This window comes from Chelon labrosus (genome assembly GCF_963514085.1).
Source record: "Chelon labrosus genome assembly, chromosome: 5".
Lineage (NCBI taxonomy): Eukaryota > Metazoa > Chordata > Actinopteri > Mugiliformes > Mugilidae > Chelon > Chelon labrosus.
This window is the reverse complement of record NC_140341.1, coordinates 15,168,118-15,186,016: the sequence shown is the minus strand read 5'-3', so window position 1 is coordinate 15,186,016 and position 17,899 is coordinate 15,168,118.

The window sequence follows — 17,899 nt, the reverse complement described above, 5'->3', positions numbered from 1 at the left end:
GACCTCAACCACCTTCAAACCCCTGGTGAGTGTTACACACTGCAAAACACTTAACCAGAGACGGCTAACCTGTGTCACTCTTCCCACGATGACTGCCACCACAGCTCGGACTGACAATTCATCATTAAAGTTGATGCTTCGGATGTCGTCATCGGGGCGGTCCTGTCCCAGAGGTCAGATAAGGATGGAAAGGTTTACCCCTGTGCCTTCCTTTCACGTAAGCTTTTTCCAGCAGAAAGCAATTATGTGGTGGGGGATCGGGAGCTGCTGGCTGTCAAGGTGCCGCTGGAGGAGTGGAGACACTGGCTGGAGGGTGCGGTCCACCCGGTTCTTATATGGACAGACCACAAGAACCTGCAGCACATTAAGAGCGCCAAAAGGTCAAATCCTCGTCAAGTCAGGTGGGCCATGTTCTTCTCTAGGTTTGATTATGTCCTGTCTTACAGACCAGGGGGGTATTCCAGAAAGCAGGTTTACCGCTAACTCTGGGTATGTAAACCCAGAGTTAGCAGTAAACCTGGGATTTCGGTTCCAGAACGCTCAAAAATGATCAGGCTATGTAAGTAACTATAGTAACATAGGCTCTGAACTTAACCTGGTAGGGGTAGGTTTTGTTCAGGTTATGCTCGGGTATTTAAGTGCACGTTCAGCCAGGCTGCTGTTTCCACACTTGTCACACAATGACGTTTCCTTTTGAGGAAGATCCAATTGACATTGAAGCACAAATCATTCGGGCTATTCACCGTGAGAGGGTGATAAGACCACGACTTAATATCCTTTCTTTTCCTAATGAGTTTTTGCCAGAGCGCTACTGTTTTTCTGCGGAATCTTTAATTTATTTAAACAACATTCTCCATCCCCACATTTCGAACGTTACGCATCGTGGATTCGCTCATCGTAATTGTTGCGCGTGCGATAACCTATTGCACAACATTGCAACGTTGCGCAATGAATTAGTTCCTGCTATTGAGGAGCAGATAGGAACACATTCAGCAACTTGACATCAGAGATGGTCAAAGAATGCGTGATGAAATCTGTCACAATCACTTCAACCAAAAAATAAATGAATAAATAAATGCACGTAAGACTGTTTCACACATTTATTTGCCCATTGCGTGTTTCATGGCCTGAAAAGAGAAAACACTTCATTATAGAGCAAATGTTCTGATCCAGTGTTCTCATGCACTGACAGAAAACATGAAGAAACTATGCTCTAGTCTCTGCACAGCATTTCTTTACCTCGATTCCTCCGTGACTGCTGATAATGTCTATTCATCCTCCTATTATTTATGTGAACGGTAATATTGGCTATAAATTGGTCATTTTCGAACATGCAAGGCTACACAAATTAGACATAAGTGATTTAGGCGTAGGCCTATTAGGGTAAATACATTGCACTTGTTCATTTTGCTCCTCCTGGGAGGTTGAGGGCTCCGATGACGTGCCCCCAGGAATCCCCTCCATCATCGGACGCCCTCCATTGATACTGATCGCCAACTCCTCCACAGGGGTGAGGGGGGGCACCGCTGGCCCAGAACCAGTCTTCCTCTCTTCTGCTTTCTTCCTATTGGCTTTGAAATGAATGTAACTTGTTGCAATATGGCAATTCAAGAATATAATACTGGATAAGTGATGTCTAAGATGATGCACCCAGATATATCTTACCAACTTGGACAATGTTTTTATATTTTGTTTTGACCTGCGGCCACGTTCTCTTAAGGGCGGTCGGGTTACATCTAATTAAAAATAATACAATATATGACAAGGTAGTCTATAGTATAAGAAAGTCTCATACAAAGCAGTTAATATGTAGCCTAATATCTACTGAATTATTGTGCTTCTGACACATTAGTGTGCTATAGCCTACTAAACTTACGCATTTACGCGGTCGGCAATTCTCTGCCAAGCAAGATCTCGTTCCTTGGCAGACGCGCAAGTAGCCTATTGCTTTTTTCGTGATTATCGCTCTTTCCTCCTCGTACGCCTCGAGCAGAACTTGCTGCTCCGCTTCAGAAAAATAGGCTGCTCTGCGCTTTGCCATTTTTACTCATGGTTTCGACTCTCAATAGATGATGCCTTTATAACTTCGCCGTGATCGCGCACAACTCTGGGTTAAACAATCCGGGGTTGATTGAACTGATTGCTAACCGGTGTTTTGGAACTGACAGCTCGGGTTTAGTCGCCTCAGGTTCAGACAACCCAGAGGTTAAGTTTTATCTCAGTGTTTGTTAAACCTGCTTTCTGGAATACCCCCATGGTCGGGAGTGTATGATGTGGTCCAGACTTAACATCTGGTGGGTGTCTTCTGACTGGGGAAGCTTTGTTGCTTATTATCCCCCCTCACATCCTTAACACACTTCCCACAAATGCACCAAAATAAAATAAACAACAGATTATGGACCATCATTGTGTTGAGTTCTGTCTTCTATTTGAAAAGGTAGATTAGAAATGAAATGAACTGCTGTAATAACCCATTACTCCCCCACATAACGACTATAGACATTGTTTCATATACTCATCATATACTCGACAATAATTATCTAGTTACCATGGCACATTACAATGGGAGGGATATATTAGGCAGCAAGTGAACAGTTTGTCTTCAGGGGTGATTGACCAGGGTGATTGGTTGCACAACTATGATTAGGGTACAACTGTGATGGCTAGATGGCTGTCAGAGCATCTCCAAAACTGCAGCTCTCCTGGGACGTTCCCGGTCTGCAGTCAGCAGGACCTACCAACTGAACTGGCAACCTGGTCTGCAACAATTTTCCAGAAGAATATCTATGTTATTAACCTTTTGCAGTTTTAATGTTTTGGCTGATTGGTGCATAGAAAACTAGAAACAATGTAAGACTATTTAACTTGTATGCCAACATAATGTATTTTCCTCGTGATGTTTGGCACCTCTGTGTATGTGTCATGTGTTTGTGACTCATACGTGTTAGGGAATTTCAATAAAAAATGGGTGCTGAGAACAAAGGTTAGAGCAGTAACTTTTACTGTTGGTGGCGTGATACATACCAGCTATGATCAGAGAGATCCGGTTTAAATTAAAGTCTTAGACCTTCTGCATTAGAACTGTTAGTTTTAGACAGCATGAGGTTCAGAGATCTAAATTTAAAACAGCAACACACAATATTTAGTGTAAAGTTTACAAGACAGTTTACAAAAATAAAGATGATTTGCACATGTTTTCGTATGCATGTATTTTAAAGTAACCAACACAGTGCTAAATTCTCCTGTGTAGTTAATATTTTATATCACTAAAGTCACAAATCTTTTGTACTAAACATGTTGTATATTTTACAGATATGCTCTTAATAATGTAACAAAGCTAGTTTGAAGCTAGACTGATGCATGAAAACAAGGCCTCTTTGATCAAATTTAACTATTGTGTCAATTTTAATCTGTTCCACTTGTAGCTTTCTCCAAAGTATCTTCACAGCAACTCCACCAGCCACACCTGGCCCTTCAGCGCCATAGCTGAACTCATAGGTGAGTCATCTTCATTATATTTTCAAGACAGCTTAGGCGTCTTGGTTAGTTTCTCTTTTACTGCAGACTGGTGATGCTTTCAGTTAATCTGCTGGACTTTCAGTAATCAGGACTGCTTTTGGTTTGGTTTACATGTGTATTTGACGTGGTCTCTTGAAGCTGTGTGCCTCGTCTCTTGTCTAACCTCATGAAGCTTTTTAAAGAGTAATGGGCTGAATTAGAGAATAATGGTCTTCTTAGCTGTAACTGGAAACATACCCAGCTAATTTAAGACATGAGCTTTTTCCCTTGGTTGTGAGATTAATCGTTTGCTCCACTGAAGGTGTTGTGGGGTTTTTTTTGGAAGGGGGGTTCGTGCCATCCTTTTTATTTTGCAAGCCATTGCAAGAATGACCCAAATGGTCATTAAGTGCTGATAATTTTATTATATCAAAACAGAGGCCAAGTATGTGAAGTCTGGCCAGTGTTGATTCTGACACATTTTTTATCACATGCTGTGAATCTTGTTTGCATTTGCTCATTTTCTTAAAAGAAAGAATAAGAAGTCTACCTTTATCTCTTGGTGGAGTTGAAATTGTGGTGAAATCTAAGGGAGAATCCACCTGAAAAAGTCACCTGTAAATTAGCATTTCCATACACCTCTACGTTACAGATATTTGAAAAATGTTGGAAAGGAAATAATACTTTGTGCATGGTTTAAAAATGCTTCCCATGGTTTAAAAAAAAGCTTTCTTTTGACAGACAATGCCTATGATCCAGATGTCAACGCCAAACAGTTCTGGATTGATAAGACCATGATCAAAGGTGAAGAATGTCTCACCTTTATGGATAATGGATATGGACTGGACCATGAAGCAATGCACAAGATGCTCAGGTACAGATCACACTGCTTGGTATTCCTGGGAAATTACATTTTAAATGACAAATTTGATTAAAGTATACGCTTAGCTTAAACAAATTAAAATTAATTTGCTTATATCTAATTATTTAGTTTGCATTTATGTGTGCAGAAACTATTTAATGATTCACAACCTATCTTCAGCACTTGTGTTTTTTATCCCACCTTCAGTTTTGGGTACAGTGACAAGACTGCTTCGCATGGTAAACAGCCCATTGGAATCTATGGGAACGGCTTCAAGTCTGGATCCATGCGTCTTGGCAAAGATGCCATCATTTTTTCTAAGTCAAGGAACACGTTGTGTGTTGGGATGCTCTCTCAGACCTACCTGGAAAAGACTGATGCCAAGCAAATAATTGTGCCTATTGTTTCCTTTGAAGAGAGAAAAACAAATGAGTATATATCCTTTCTCTAATGCTCTGACACCAATCACATTTTCATTATATGATTATCATGTGTAGTGAGATGAATGGGACACAGGTGGAAAATTTGAAAAATATCAAGGGCAATATCTAGCTTGACAATACCCCAACTAGAAATTTAATGTTGTCCTTTATTGTGAAAAGGTTGGAGTGTTGTTATTGTTTAAAAGTATGTTATTTATTTTATGAATTTGACATGTTGAAAGAGACATGTTTTCTATCAATCATAGGACGGCAGAAATCTCTGTAAGAGAAGAGCACAAAGCCAGTCTGGAGGACATTCTGCGCTATTCACCTTTCAACACACAAGAAGAACTGCTCGCTGAGGTCAATGCCATCAGTTCGTCCTGGTTGAACGTGAAAACTGGCACACGGATCATCATCTGGAATCTGCGCAGGTCTGTTCATAGTCCACACACACTGTACACTGATGAATACACACAGCTTTTGTTTTCTTAAGTTTCTTGGAACTCTATTTTGCTAATACCTCAAGCACCCAGGAGCCGCTCTTGACAAAAGATGTTTGTTTTTGTCTTTGCAGGACGTCCACTGGAACAACAGAGTTTGATTTTAAGAAGGAACGTTACGATATCCGAATTCCGTTGGATGTCTATGAGGAATTGAAGCACACTTCTCAAAAATCATACATTCCTGAGTGTGTGTTCTCACTTCAGGTAAGGAGCAGTAATGTATGGACTGATGTGTGTGCACAGTTTGACTCCAGAAGACTGTTTTCACGTTCATCAGTTCACAGGTGAAAGGTTTTTGTGATTTTGTAACATGCCAACTAATTTGAATGCACAAACCACAGTCTAGTATGCAGCTTACACGAGTGTCATTTTTTCAGTGTATTAGGAGACTTCGCTGTGACCAGCAGTTAAACCACTGAAATTAAAAATTAGATTACACTTTAGATGATTCAGTGAGAGAGAAGGAAGGACAGGAGATTCCCTTCCCTTTTCTCTAAGAGGTCTGTAATAACAGAGAAATGGCCCAATCATGGTCTTCTGAGGATTTAAATCAGTTTGTTTGAGCAAACTATTTTTATTGTTTATTATGTTTCCTTGAACTGTATAAATAAACTGATATCTGTGTTTGTAATGGTTTCAGGAATATTGTAGAATTCTCTACCTGAAGCCTAAGATGCAGATTGTGGTACGAGGTGTGAATGTTAAATCTCAGCTCATCGCTAAGAGCCTGGCCTACACCAGAAAGGACCACTACAAGCCCACTTTCCTGGTATCCTTTCATCACAGGTTTCTTTCTAATCTTCCTCTTTTTGGTTGGTGATGGTTAGTGATATGTGTTTATTTTGCTGCTCTTGAGATTTCCTTAAACATTATTTCAGAACAAACGCATTCCTATAACTTTTGGGTACAACACCAAAAGTAAAGACCAGTATGGCATTATGATATATCACAAGAATCGGCTCATCAAAGCCTACGAACGTGTGGGCTGTCAGCTTAAGGTGAGTTTGGACTTTTTATGTATGTTTTTTCTGAGCGTAATGTACACTTAACATGTACGTTCTTGCCTTTTACCTCAATGAGGTTAAAGTAGTGCCTATACTTCCACCTTGAAAATGGCAACTTTACCTCTGAATGCTCCAAATTCTCCATTACTGCAGTCTGTCTCTGATCGCTTGTGTGATACTGCTATGCGCACGTTTGTGTGTAAACACCCGTCAAACTGAACACTGCCCGCGCCCCTGATTGGCTTACCATGAAATCTGATCTCATCATCACTATGCGGCATTCACACTCATACCTACAGCCAATTTAGAATCACCAATTAACCTAACAAGCATGTCTTTGGATGGTGGGAGGAAGCCGGAGTACCTGGAGTGAACCCACGCAGACACAGGGAGAACATGCAAACTCTTCACAGAAAGGCCCAGTCTGCCCTTCTTTCTGTGAGGCATCAGTGCTAACCACCTCGCCACTGTTCCACCCCAGAGAGAAAAACACTTTCAAAATAAAAACAGAAAACACAAGGAAAACCAAACAGGATTACAGAAAATGTTCAAAACTCAATCTTATGAATAAGATTGAGTTCTAAAGCCAATACCATGACAGTTTAGGTGAGTTATTCCACATGTATCCAGAGGTTTCTATGTGTTATCATGAGCTGAATCTTTACCTCCTACAGGGAAACAACATGGGAGTTGGAGTCATTGGGGTCATAGAATGTGACTTTTTACGTCCTACCCACAACAAACAGAACTTTGAGGAGACAGAGAACTACAGGTAATAACAATAACGCTGCAGGGTTGATTTAAGTCTAAATGAGCACACTGGATGTGTGATGCACAAAAAAAAAAAAAAAAATGTCATTATTGTTTTCATATTTCCTAATTATTTGAAATCTGGCTTGCTGTTTGTTGCTACAGAAAAATCATCACCAATGTGGCGATCAAACTGGAGGAGTACTGGCACGAAATCCACCACATTAAAAACAAAGATAATCCAAAACGCGCCATAAGAGTAGAAGATACCAGGTTAGTACAATTTGAGGTGACTGACATCATGTGTTCTGCACGTATAGTATAATTGGTTTAACCACATCGTTGAATCCTCCTCAGGAAGCAACCAGATCAAAACTGGGTTCAGTGTGATGACTGTTTAAAGTGGCGCAAACTCCCTGATGGGATTGACAACAGCAAGCTGCCAAGGGTGTGGTTCTGCCGTTTGAACCCAGACCCTCAGTTCAGGTAATCAAAGCATTATCAATTCAAATGATGATCGGAAAAAATAACCAATATAAATGGAAATTCACTCGTGTTCCTAGAGGTGTTGCTGACTCATGGTTTGCAAAACGAGAGATTAGACAAACTGTGATGATGGACTACTGATTGGGCCTTGGGCTGTCTACCAAACCAAGTGTATTTGCTTAGGTCAGACATAGCTTGCTAATGCTTCCTCTTTCTATCTGATTTACCCATACAGGAGCTGCAATGTTGATGAGGAGCCTGAGGACTCTGATGATGAACCTTCATACGAGAAGACCCATAGACAAGCGTGAGTCACAAATTTCGATTTCAAAATCCACCACAGCATACTGAATGTTTAGACCTAATAAGAATGATATTGTTTCCTGAAATCACATCTAAAATGTTAACTGAAATGACTGCAGACATGCAAAGTCAGTGAGGACACAAAGAATGAAATGACGACCTTAACTGAGTAAGGACAGTTAATTAGCCTTAGTTAATTAGTGCTGGGGTGGGAGCACCTCAAAGACAGACCTCTCCAGGTTGGAGAAGCTGATCAGGCGGGCTGGCTCTGTGGTTGGCACGATGCTGGACCCTCTGGCTACTGTAGCAGAGAGTAGGACACTTAAAAAACTAACGAGTATCCTGGACAATGCCAGCCACCCTCTGCACACGATCATTAGTAGCCAGAGAAGCACCTTCAGCGAGAGGCTGCTCCTCCCAAGGCGCAGGACAAATAGACTGAGGAACTCCTTTGTCCCCCGTGCCATCAAACTGTACAACCACCACTCACTTGGAGGGAGGAGGACAAAAAGGAAAGGGCCTGAATGACTTTTTTAATTAACCTGCAATAGTAAAGTGCAATAACAATGTACCTGGTACTTCTCTATTTATGCAACAACCATGTATGTACAGTCACGATATTTATTTTTATTACTATTATTATTATTCTTTACTGGGTGTTTGGTATTTTGGGCTTATTATACTGTTTCCTACATGTATGTCTGACAGTGCTGCATGCGATGGAGATGTCAATTTTCCTGCGGGAACCTCCCAAAGGGATCAATAAAGTTATCTATCTATCTATCTATCTATCTATCTAGCCTGATGATAGTTTGTTGGTATTTCACAGACAATTACAACATGACTTGCTCTTCTGGACACATTGTCTTCTAATGATCTGAGTTTTGTATCCTAAGATAATATTAACAAGGCTTATATGGACTTAACCACAACCACAACTAAACTGTTTGCTCATGGGTTGGTGTTAAAAAAGACTAATTCATGAGATAATGGTGTAGATGTGTTGCTAAAATGGACCTACATCACTTATGGTGTAGTTCAACAGAGCACTTGTTACAGTAGCCTAGTTATGTTGAAAAGGGTGTAGCATAGGCTTAGTCAAAACTATGCAATATTCCATTCATAAATGAATAACATACATTATGTGCAATATATATTTATACTTAAATACTTTATATTCACCATATTTATTTCTGCAAATCTCCTCAGGACTGTGCACCTTACCTATGTTTCTACTGTATATATTTTCATATGTCTTTTTATACTGTATTTTTGTGTTTTTTGCACTGTTATTGGTGATGCCTTTAATCTCATTGTACATGTGTATAGTGACAATAAAGGCATTCTAATCTATTCTGTTCTATTCTATTCAGACAGGAGAGTAAATAATTTTTTCAACCTGTCAATTTCAAAGTTCTTCTTAATTAGTAAAGTTAGCCTAGTTACCTCAGTCAGATCCAATGTCATATGAAAGACTAGTGGGATTTCGCTGGCAACCAAAACGGTTCAGGTGCATCCAGCTGGTTTTGGTTTTATCTTCGATTTACCATTAGTTATCTTTTTGTTACTCTCACTTCTCAGTTCTCCACCATGCAGCTTAGTTGATTAAGAGAGAGATTTTTTCTCAGGTGTGTCCCATTTTTCTCCTTCCTTCCCACTTCACTTCCTGTCTAGGTGGAAAGGGATTGGTTGCTTTGTAGCCTCAGGTCTGCGCTATAAGGGGGCAGATGCCATTCTCACTGAAAATGACAGAAGTTAAACTGTGACAGTTTTTCCTTTAGTTAGTTGTTGTTAAATCCATTTCTAAACTACAAGTCATTTGCTTATAAATGTCCAAAGTTGAGGAGCAAAAAAGACATCAGCATCTGAAAAGATAGAGAAGAAAATTTAAATGCAAATGCATCCTATTGACTTTGTTACAAATGCAGAGGTAGTCATACTTAATGATAAAAAGAAATTCTCTGTCTCAGCTTTTCTGAAATCTTCAAGCTGATAATTAAAATGAATAAAGCTCCCCCAACTTAACTGTTCACATTTTATTTGCCCCTGATTAGTTTGCATCTCTGCTTAATGTCTGTGGGTATGATTCCTTACTTGTGTGATTTATTTGTTACAGAGAGAACAAAAAGAAAACGAAAGGAGGAAAAGGGTATGATATTGTGTTATTCATGAACTTAACTACATGACTTCTGCATCTGTAAAGACATTAACTCTTATTTGTGTTCACTGCAGGCAAAAAAGATCACAGTCTGATACTCCACAAACAACACAGAAGAGACCAAGAGTCAGTAGCTTCCATAGTAGCGCCCCAGATACACCCTCTTCAGTAGATGTGAGGCCACTGACCCCCCAGTCTGTGCCTCATGTTAGTGATGATGAGGAGGAGAATGAAGTTGACACTGATGATGATATTGTCATCTTGGAGGCTATTAGTACCCCTAAGCCAAATAAGCCTGTCCGTCATTTTAATCAAGTGAAGGAGGAGGAAGAGCAAAGTGATATTACACAGAATAAACGTAGCTGTGTCCCAGATACACCCTCTGCCACCTCAGAGACCGATGCTGAAGGAGAGAGCTCTGCAGAGTCTGCTGCTGTGGAAAACTGTCCTTCCACATCACTCCTTCAAGATCTGGCCAGCACCACCACCCAGTATTTAGTGGACAGTCAAAATCAGACTAAAGGGAAGGAGGGAGCACCACAGAGTATGAGTACATGTAATAAAGAGCAGAGTTCAGATTTAAATGTTTGCAGCACTGGGCAAGAGAGCAGCGAAAACACTCAAAGTGAGAATCAAGGAGAGCAGATATTGCAGAATGGAGTAGCACATAATCTGATAAGTGATCAAAAAGCTGGACCGTCTTGCTCAAATACTTCTCCACATCACTACCCCAACAATACTGAGGTACAGGAACAGCAAGACCAGCTCCCAGAGCTCATGCTGACCACTGCTCAAGAGAGAGACACTTTAAAAGAACAGGTTCACGAACTTCCCTCCCAGCTGCAAGACATGCAGAGCAGACTGCAGAATCAGTCTGAGGTCAATGTAAGGAAGGAGTTTTCTCACCAAGCCAGCCAGACAGAAGAAACAGAGGGAAACACTGACTACAAAAGTCTGTTTGAGAAGGCCAAAAAGAAAGTCAATGAACTCATTAAGGACAAAGAGGCCTTAATGGAAGCTACTAAGATGAAGCCCAACTGTGAGGTTGAGGACAGTGATGACATTGCAGTGATGATGGACCGTCTGCTCCGTGAATTGGATCAAAGAAACAAGGAGAGGGATGAACTGCGCTCACAGGTCAGTGATCCAGTTTTGGATTGAGCTAATGTTGACAAGTCCAGTTTAATTTCAATACTCCCTTGCTAGTAAGTCTACTGTAAACTCAAATTATTAGTACATACCTTTGCGCCCCCCAAAAAAGTTTTCCATTTCAACCCTCATTTGTCCCATTTCTGTCCTTGGTGGTTCATTATCTGCTGTGCAATCAGTTGAGCAGCCTGCAGGAGGGAAAAACAAACCTGGCAGCAGAGGGAAAACACAAGAGAAGTAAGCTCAGGTCAACAAGGAGATGATCAGACGTGTCCAGGCGAGACAGGAAGGTTTGTGGTCTCTGGCCCTAATTTAAACTCTGATACATACAGAAAGGTGGAGGTATCAGACACTCCACTCACAACTCAGTACTGTTCTTTCCAGCAATTTATAAAATCCTCAGAATTATCAGAACATTTATGTAAATATTAATGTCCTTGCCTATATTTCTCCTTTTCTATTTCTCTTTGTTTCAGCAGGACATAGCTCACCTGCTCGTCTCCTTCGTGCCTGCACTGAAGTGGCAGCAACTGAATCATGGCTCAAGTCTGAGCAAGAAATTAGTGAAACAAAAATTATCATATCCTGGGTTTAAGTTCATATTTTCACTGCTTTGCACCATTTCCTAAAAAAGAAGAAATATAAGAATAAATATTATGTGGCAGGGCGACCTGTCCCTGTCCTGGTGTAACCCGGCTCTTGCCCAATGACAGGTGGGATAGGCTCCAGTTGTTTGCTCCTCCCTGATTAGTTTCACCTCTGACTTGTCTGTAGTTTTGTGTTTTGTGTGTATACACAGTATGATATGTAGTATATATGTAGTCCTGTGACATTTGTTTCTTCTTTTTTTTTTGCATGTGGAAACCGATCATAGTTTTTTCTCTACTCTTTGGTTTCTAGTATATGAAATAAAGTCTTTATTGATTACGTGAATTTTCATGTTTTGTTAAACAGCTAAAATAACAAAACGTGTCAGTGAATATATGGACATGTTTATCAAATCAATCAAATCAAAAATTATTTATATGGCACTTTTCATGCCTTTTAAAAGCAATACAAAGTGCCTCACAGAGGCTAAAAACAGCAAAAACAAAACAAAAAATCCAACCCTCCCACCCCCATAAAAACACAGAGACACGAGACACACACATAACCCATCATATCCTTGATTTATGAATGTGGGCTTTTAGAAGAATACAAAATGTTCTATCATGTAACCATGACTTATTTTTACTAAAGCTAATTATATCAGCTTTATGATCAGTGGTGGAAAATAACCAGGTACATTTACTCTAATGCTGTACTTAAGGACAGTTTTGAGGAAATTAAATCGTTTCGGTTTCTGTTTCTGTTTCTTTGTAGTTTTATGTGTTCTCTCTACATTTTTGGGGCATTTTACTGTTCAGACTGTAAATTCACTATTTCAAATATAACGTAAAAACATTTTATTACAGGTGCTCTTTTTCACATTAATAATTATTGGGTTTATTATTGTTATTATTGTCATTTGCAGTATTACAAGACCTCATCAGTCGTCATCCAATAAAATAATACACATTTATATTCACATGGCTACTCTTTTACTTTTTGTACTTTTAAGTATTAATTTATATTATTTTATGTAACTAAACTAATTTACAAAGTTTGCTGTGGTTGGGGAATGTCCCACATTTATACAGATCAACAAAACCAAGGATGAGGTATTATTATGTAAATGCAAAGGTCTTGTAGAGTCTCCACAGTGGCAAAAGGCCATGAGACTCCAGGTCTAGCATACAGGTGACGATAGCAAAAGGTAACAAGATCAAGGGGGCAAATTTTAATTAATTCTTATTTACTAAAGCCACATGTGGATGTGACCCTTTGCACAATAGCAACGGTGTAATGGACCATGTGCATTCTTCATCAGAGACTGACAGGAACCTGAATTGGTATCCTTCAACAGTGCATATTTAGATCTTGAGGTAGTAGATACTGGAGGTTCCTGCTCCCTCTAATGGGCTGATGGATTCACTAGGAGCCGCGTGGTGTGACAGTGACATTTCATCCAAAGTCAAAGTATTAAAATTGTATTTACAGTGTACAGAAACAATATTGTATACAAAATCTGCACAAAGCACCAACAACAACAGTGGATCAAGATCATGATTCTGGGCTTCCTGGCTTTCCCTACGGCCTCCGTGATACCGATATATGAGCAAAAGATTTAAAGCTTTTTTGGGTCCCTGCTCATGTCAGTGTCGAAGGGAATGAGCAGGTTGATATATTGGCTAAACAAGCAGTGAGGCAAGAGAACATGAAGCTTCAAATGGCAATAAGCAAATAAGAAAAGTAAACTGGTACAGGAAAGAAGACAATATCATCACAGGACTGAGTATTGGTCAATATAGAAAATAGACAAACACCTAGAAGGAAATGTTCACACCACAACCAAACCAGAAACCCTTGAACATCTCATGCTTCATTGCACCAAATACAACATACAGAGAGACCTTCTATTTCAGTCATTGAGTAAGATTAAACATTTTCTTAAAAGAGAAATTTTTAGCGGTGTACGTCCCTCCCTCTGCTAACGTGGACACAGCTTCTGATGCCCTGCTCTCAGCTACCAGACAAGCTGCAGACACAGCACACAGGCTTCTGAGGTTACTGAGGAGTGAAAGGGGCACTCCTGAAGACCTTCTGTGACTCTGTAGTGGCATCAGTCATTCTGTACGGAGTGGTCTGCTAGAACAGTAAGATCACAGAAGAGGTTCTTTGGACACAGTGAGGGAGGTGGGTGATAGGAGAGTCCTGGCTAAAGTGTCATCCATACCGGACAATGAGTCCCACCCCCTGCATGGTGGCCTGACATTACTGAGGAGCAGCTTCAGTGACAGACTGCTTCACCCTCGATGTGTGAAGGAAAGATGCAGAAGGTCGTTCCTTCCTGCTGCTGTTAGGCTCCACAACGAACACTCTTAATATGTGGAATATTATTACACCTCAAGGTGTAAAAACTTCATAACCCAGTTACACCTGGTCTGTGCAATATCTGACAATTCATCTGTGCAATTTTTATCCTATTTTATTTAATTTTTTCTATACCCTGCTGTTTTTACTCTTGATATTTTTTCTGCCCTTTTTGTATGCTGTTGCAAACTGCAGATGAAGAAGATTTCATGCGCAGCTTTGCAGTGAAGGAGCATTCACAGCGTTGTTTTGGGGTGGGAACCATGAACTGCATATAAATTACATTTTATTTGTTTATTTATTCATAGTCTATGGTGGGATGGGAGGAAACACATCTCGATGAGGCCACTGATCCTGACAACACACACTCAAACCCCACGTAGTGTCTAGTGTCTGTTATTTTTAAGTTCAGTTTTCTGTCCTCTTTTCATCACTTCCTGTTTTATTTTGAAGTCAGAGTCTACTGAAGTCTGTCTTCCTGTCTAGTTCTGTCCTGTGTGATTGCTGTTCCCGCCCTCATGTGTTTCACCTGTGTCTCATTGTCTCCCTCTCTCTCGTGTATATAAGCTGTGTTCCTCGTCCACTTCCAGCAACGGAAGGAATTCTTCGCTGCAGTTACCATTCTCACCCTGCCGAGCTTGGATTGATAATTCACCATTGAAGTTGATGCTTCAGATGTCGGCATCGGGGTGGGTAAGGATGGAAAGATTCACCCCTGTGCCTTCCTTTCTCGCAAGCAGAAAGACATCATGCGGTGGGGGATCAGGAGCTGCTGGCTGTCAAGGTGCTGCTGGAGGACTGGAGACACTGGCTGGAGGGGGCGGTTCACCCAGTTCTTATATGGACAGACCACAAGAACCTGCAGTACATTAAGAGCGCCAACAGGTCAAATCCTCGTCAAGTCAGGTGGGCCATGTTCTTCTCTAGGTTTGATTATGTCCTGTCTTACAGACCAGGCTCGAAGAACAAAAAGCCAGATGTCTTGTCGTGGATGTTTTCTCCTGAGGAACCAGAGGAAAGACACTCACCCATCATACCCTCAGAAAGGGTGCTGGGGGCGTTCACCTGGAGCATTGAATCTAAGGTGATTGAAGCCAACCAGACAATTCCCAGATCTGCAACATTGCCTCCCAACAGGCTGTTTGTGCCCCCAATCTCTGGAGTGAAGTGATTCAGTGGGGACACTGTTCTCAGTTGTCTGGCCACTCAGAAGTAAAACGCAGACTGTTTAGACTGGCTAAAAGATTTGTGGCCCAAAATGAAGGATGATGTCATTCAATTCATCTCTGCATATGGTTTGTGCTCAACCGAAGTCATCTACTGCTCCCCCAGCTGGTCTCCAACCTCTGCCTGTCCCTCGGCGCCTCTGGTCAGACATCTCAGTGGACTTTGTCACTGGGTTGCCTGAATCTCAAGGTAACGGTCATCCTCACAACAGTAGACCATTTTTTCAGAATGGTTAAATTCATTCCACTCCCTAAACTCCCATCCGCAAAAGATATCCTAGTGACCAGAGTGTTTAAAGATTTTGGATTCTCTTGGAGTATCCTGTCTGACCGGGGGCCCCAGTTCATTGCCCAGTTATGGAGGGCATTTTGTGAACTAATTAACACTAAACCAAATCTCATCTCTGGCTACCACCCCCAAAGTAACATTCAAACAGAACACCTAAAGACCGGTCTATTCTGTGAGGTGTTACGTCCGGCCTAGGGGAACCGAACGCAACAAGAAAAGGAAGATGCTCCCCTCTTTCCTTACTCCCAAGGATGACTAATGCCACAGAGCTGCAGTCCAACAAAAGATCAATTATTTACAATAATGGTAGCATGAAGCTTCAGGGTGATCATGGCCCAAAACAACAAACGAAACAATCTGACCCAAAACTAACTTACCTAACCAAAAACAAAGAAAACAAATTACAGGTTTCTAACCTGACTCCCTATAAAATAAACAGGAGAAAAAGAGATCAACAAAAAGAGCTACTCACCCCTACAACAACCTGGACTGCTAAAGTAAAATCTCATCAAACATTACAAATACAAATGCAACATGACACAACACAGTACAACAGAGCCTGGTGCAGTTGGGAGTAGGGTGAAGAGAAGAGGGCGAATGTCTCAAGCGGTGGCCATTTATAGCAGCTCCAACAGTCCATTCACCAATCGGCATCCGGCACCTGGAGAGACACCAATGGTGGTAGCACCACCCTCTTCTTCTTCTTCTTCTTGGTTTCCGGCAGGCTGTACGCTATCCAGCGTAATGCTGCCCTCCACCGGTCATACCCAGAACTACTTAATTAAATTTTCACATATAATCCAGCAGAGTGCAGAAATTTTAATACTGCCCTCCCAAAGGAGTTAGATTTTTCTCCTGATGCAAAGATACCTCGAAAAGAAATCACAGACAGACCCAGATCATACAGGTCTATAAATAGCTGTCGTCTCTGACTGGAATATAGCTTGCAAGAAAGAAGCACATGCACCACCGTCTCCAATTCTCCACACTCACACAACCCATTCTCATGCTTACCTATGACTTTTAAGCAACTGGCCAGACAGCAATGCCCCAGCCTCAGTCTCGTTAAAACAACTTCATCCTTCCGCCCAAACATACTTCTCAATTTTTTACACTTTACTGAGGGTTGTAAACAAAAATAATGCCTTCCCCTCTGCTCCTGGTTCCACTCATTCTGCCACTGCAACTCAAGTTTTACATTACAGATACTCACACATTCACTCTTACCCATCATGACATTCAATTCTATATTTTCTTTAGACAATGCCTCTCTAGCCAACCTGTCGGCAACTTCATTTCCCTCTATCCCAAAGTGTCCAGGCACCCACATAAAACATACATGGCACCCTGATCTCTCAATTCTTAAGAGACAACACAGAATCTCCATTAGATCTGGTCGGGCACTTGAGGAGCCTTCTTCTAGAGCCACCAAAGCGGCAGCAGAATCTGAACAAATAACACTGTTCTGAGGCTTATTTTGTTCTATCCAATCCAAAGCTTTTAAAATTGCTAACATTTCGGCTGAAAATACAGATAAATTGTCTGATAAGCGGATGCTGAATTGATGATTCTCATCTGCAACAAAAATCCCAGCCCCAGTTTTCCCCGAGACAGGATCCTTTGACCCATCAGTAAAAATGTTCACGAATGCTTCAAGCTGATTCAGGATCATTTTCACATCTTTACACTGACTATTTCTCCCTACTTCGAGGAGAGACAGCAAAACCTCAGGTTCAGGAAGAAACCAAGGCGGGATAGGAGACCACACATGCCCAGACATTCTCTGACATTCTACTCCAAAATCCCCCGTCAACTGTTTTATACAATGTAAAAAAAATTTCTTCTTTCCATTTCCGGAAAACTCCCAGGAACTTTCTAGCAGACACCTTGAGGCAGAACTAGAACTTGAGCAACTCAGTTTAGCCCAGTAATGGAGCCCTAACTTTTTCCTCCTGATTTCCAGTGGTAATTCTCTCATTTCAATAAGTAGAGCAGGAATAGGAGTCATCCTAAAGGCTCCATTACAGACTCTCAAGGCCTTAGTCTGAACCCGGTCTAGTTTACATAATACAGATTTGGAAGCGGAACCAAAAACCACACACCCATAATCCAGAATAGATCTAATCATAGCACGATAAATCATAGTTAGAGTATCTCGATCAGCACCCTAGTCGCTCCCAGCAAGACATCGAAGGATATTAATCACCTTTTCACACTTACATACAACTTTCTCTATATGAATTTTCCATGTTAGTCTTTCATCTATCCATAGACCGAGAAACTTAAACTCTTTC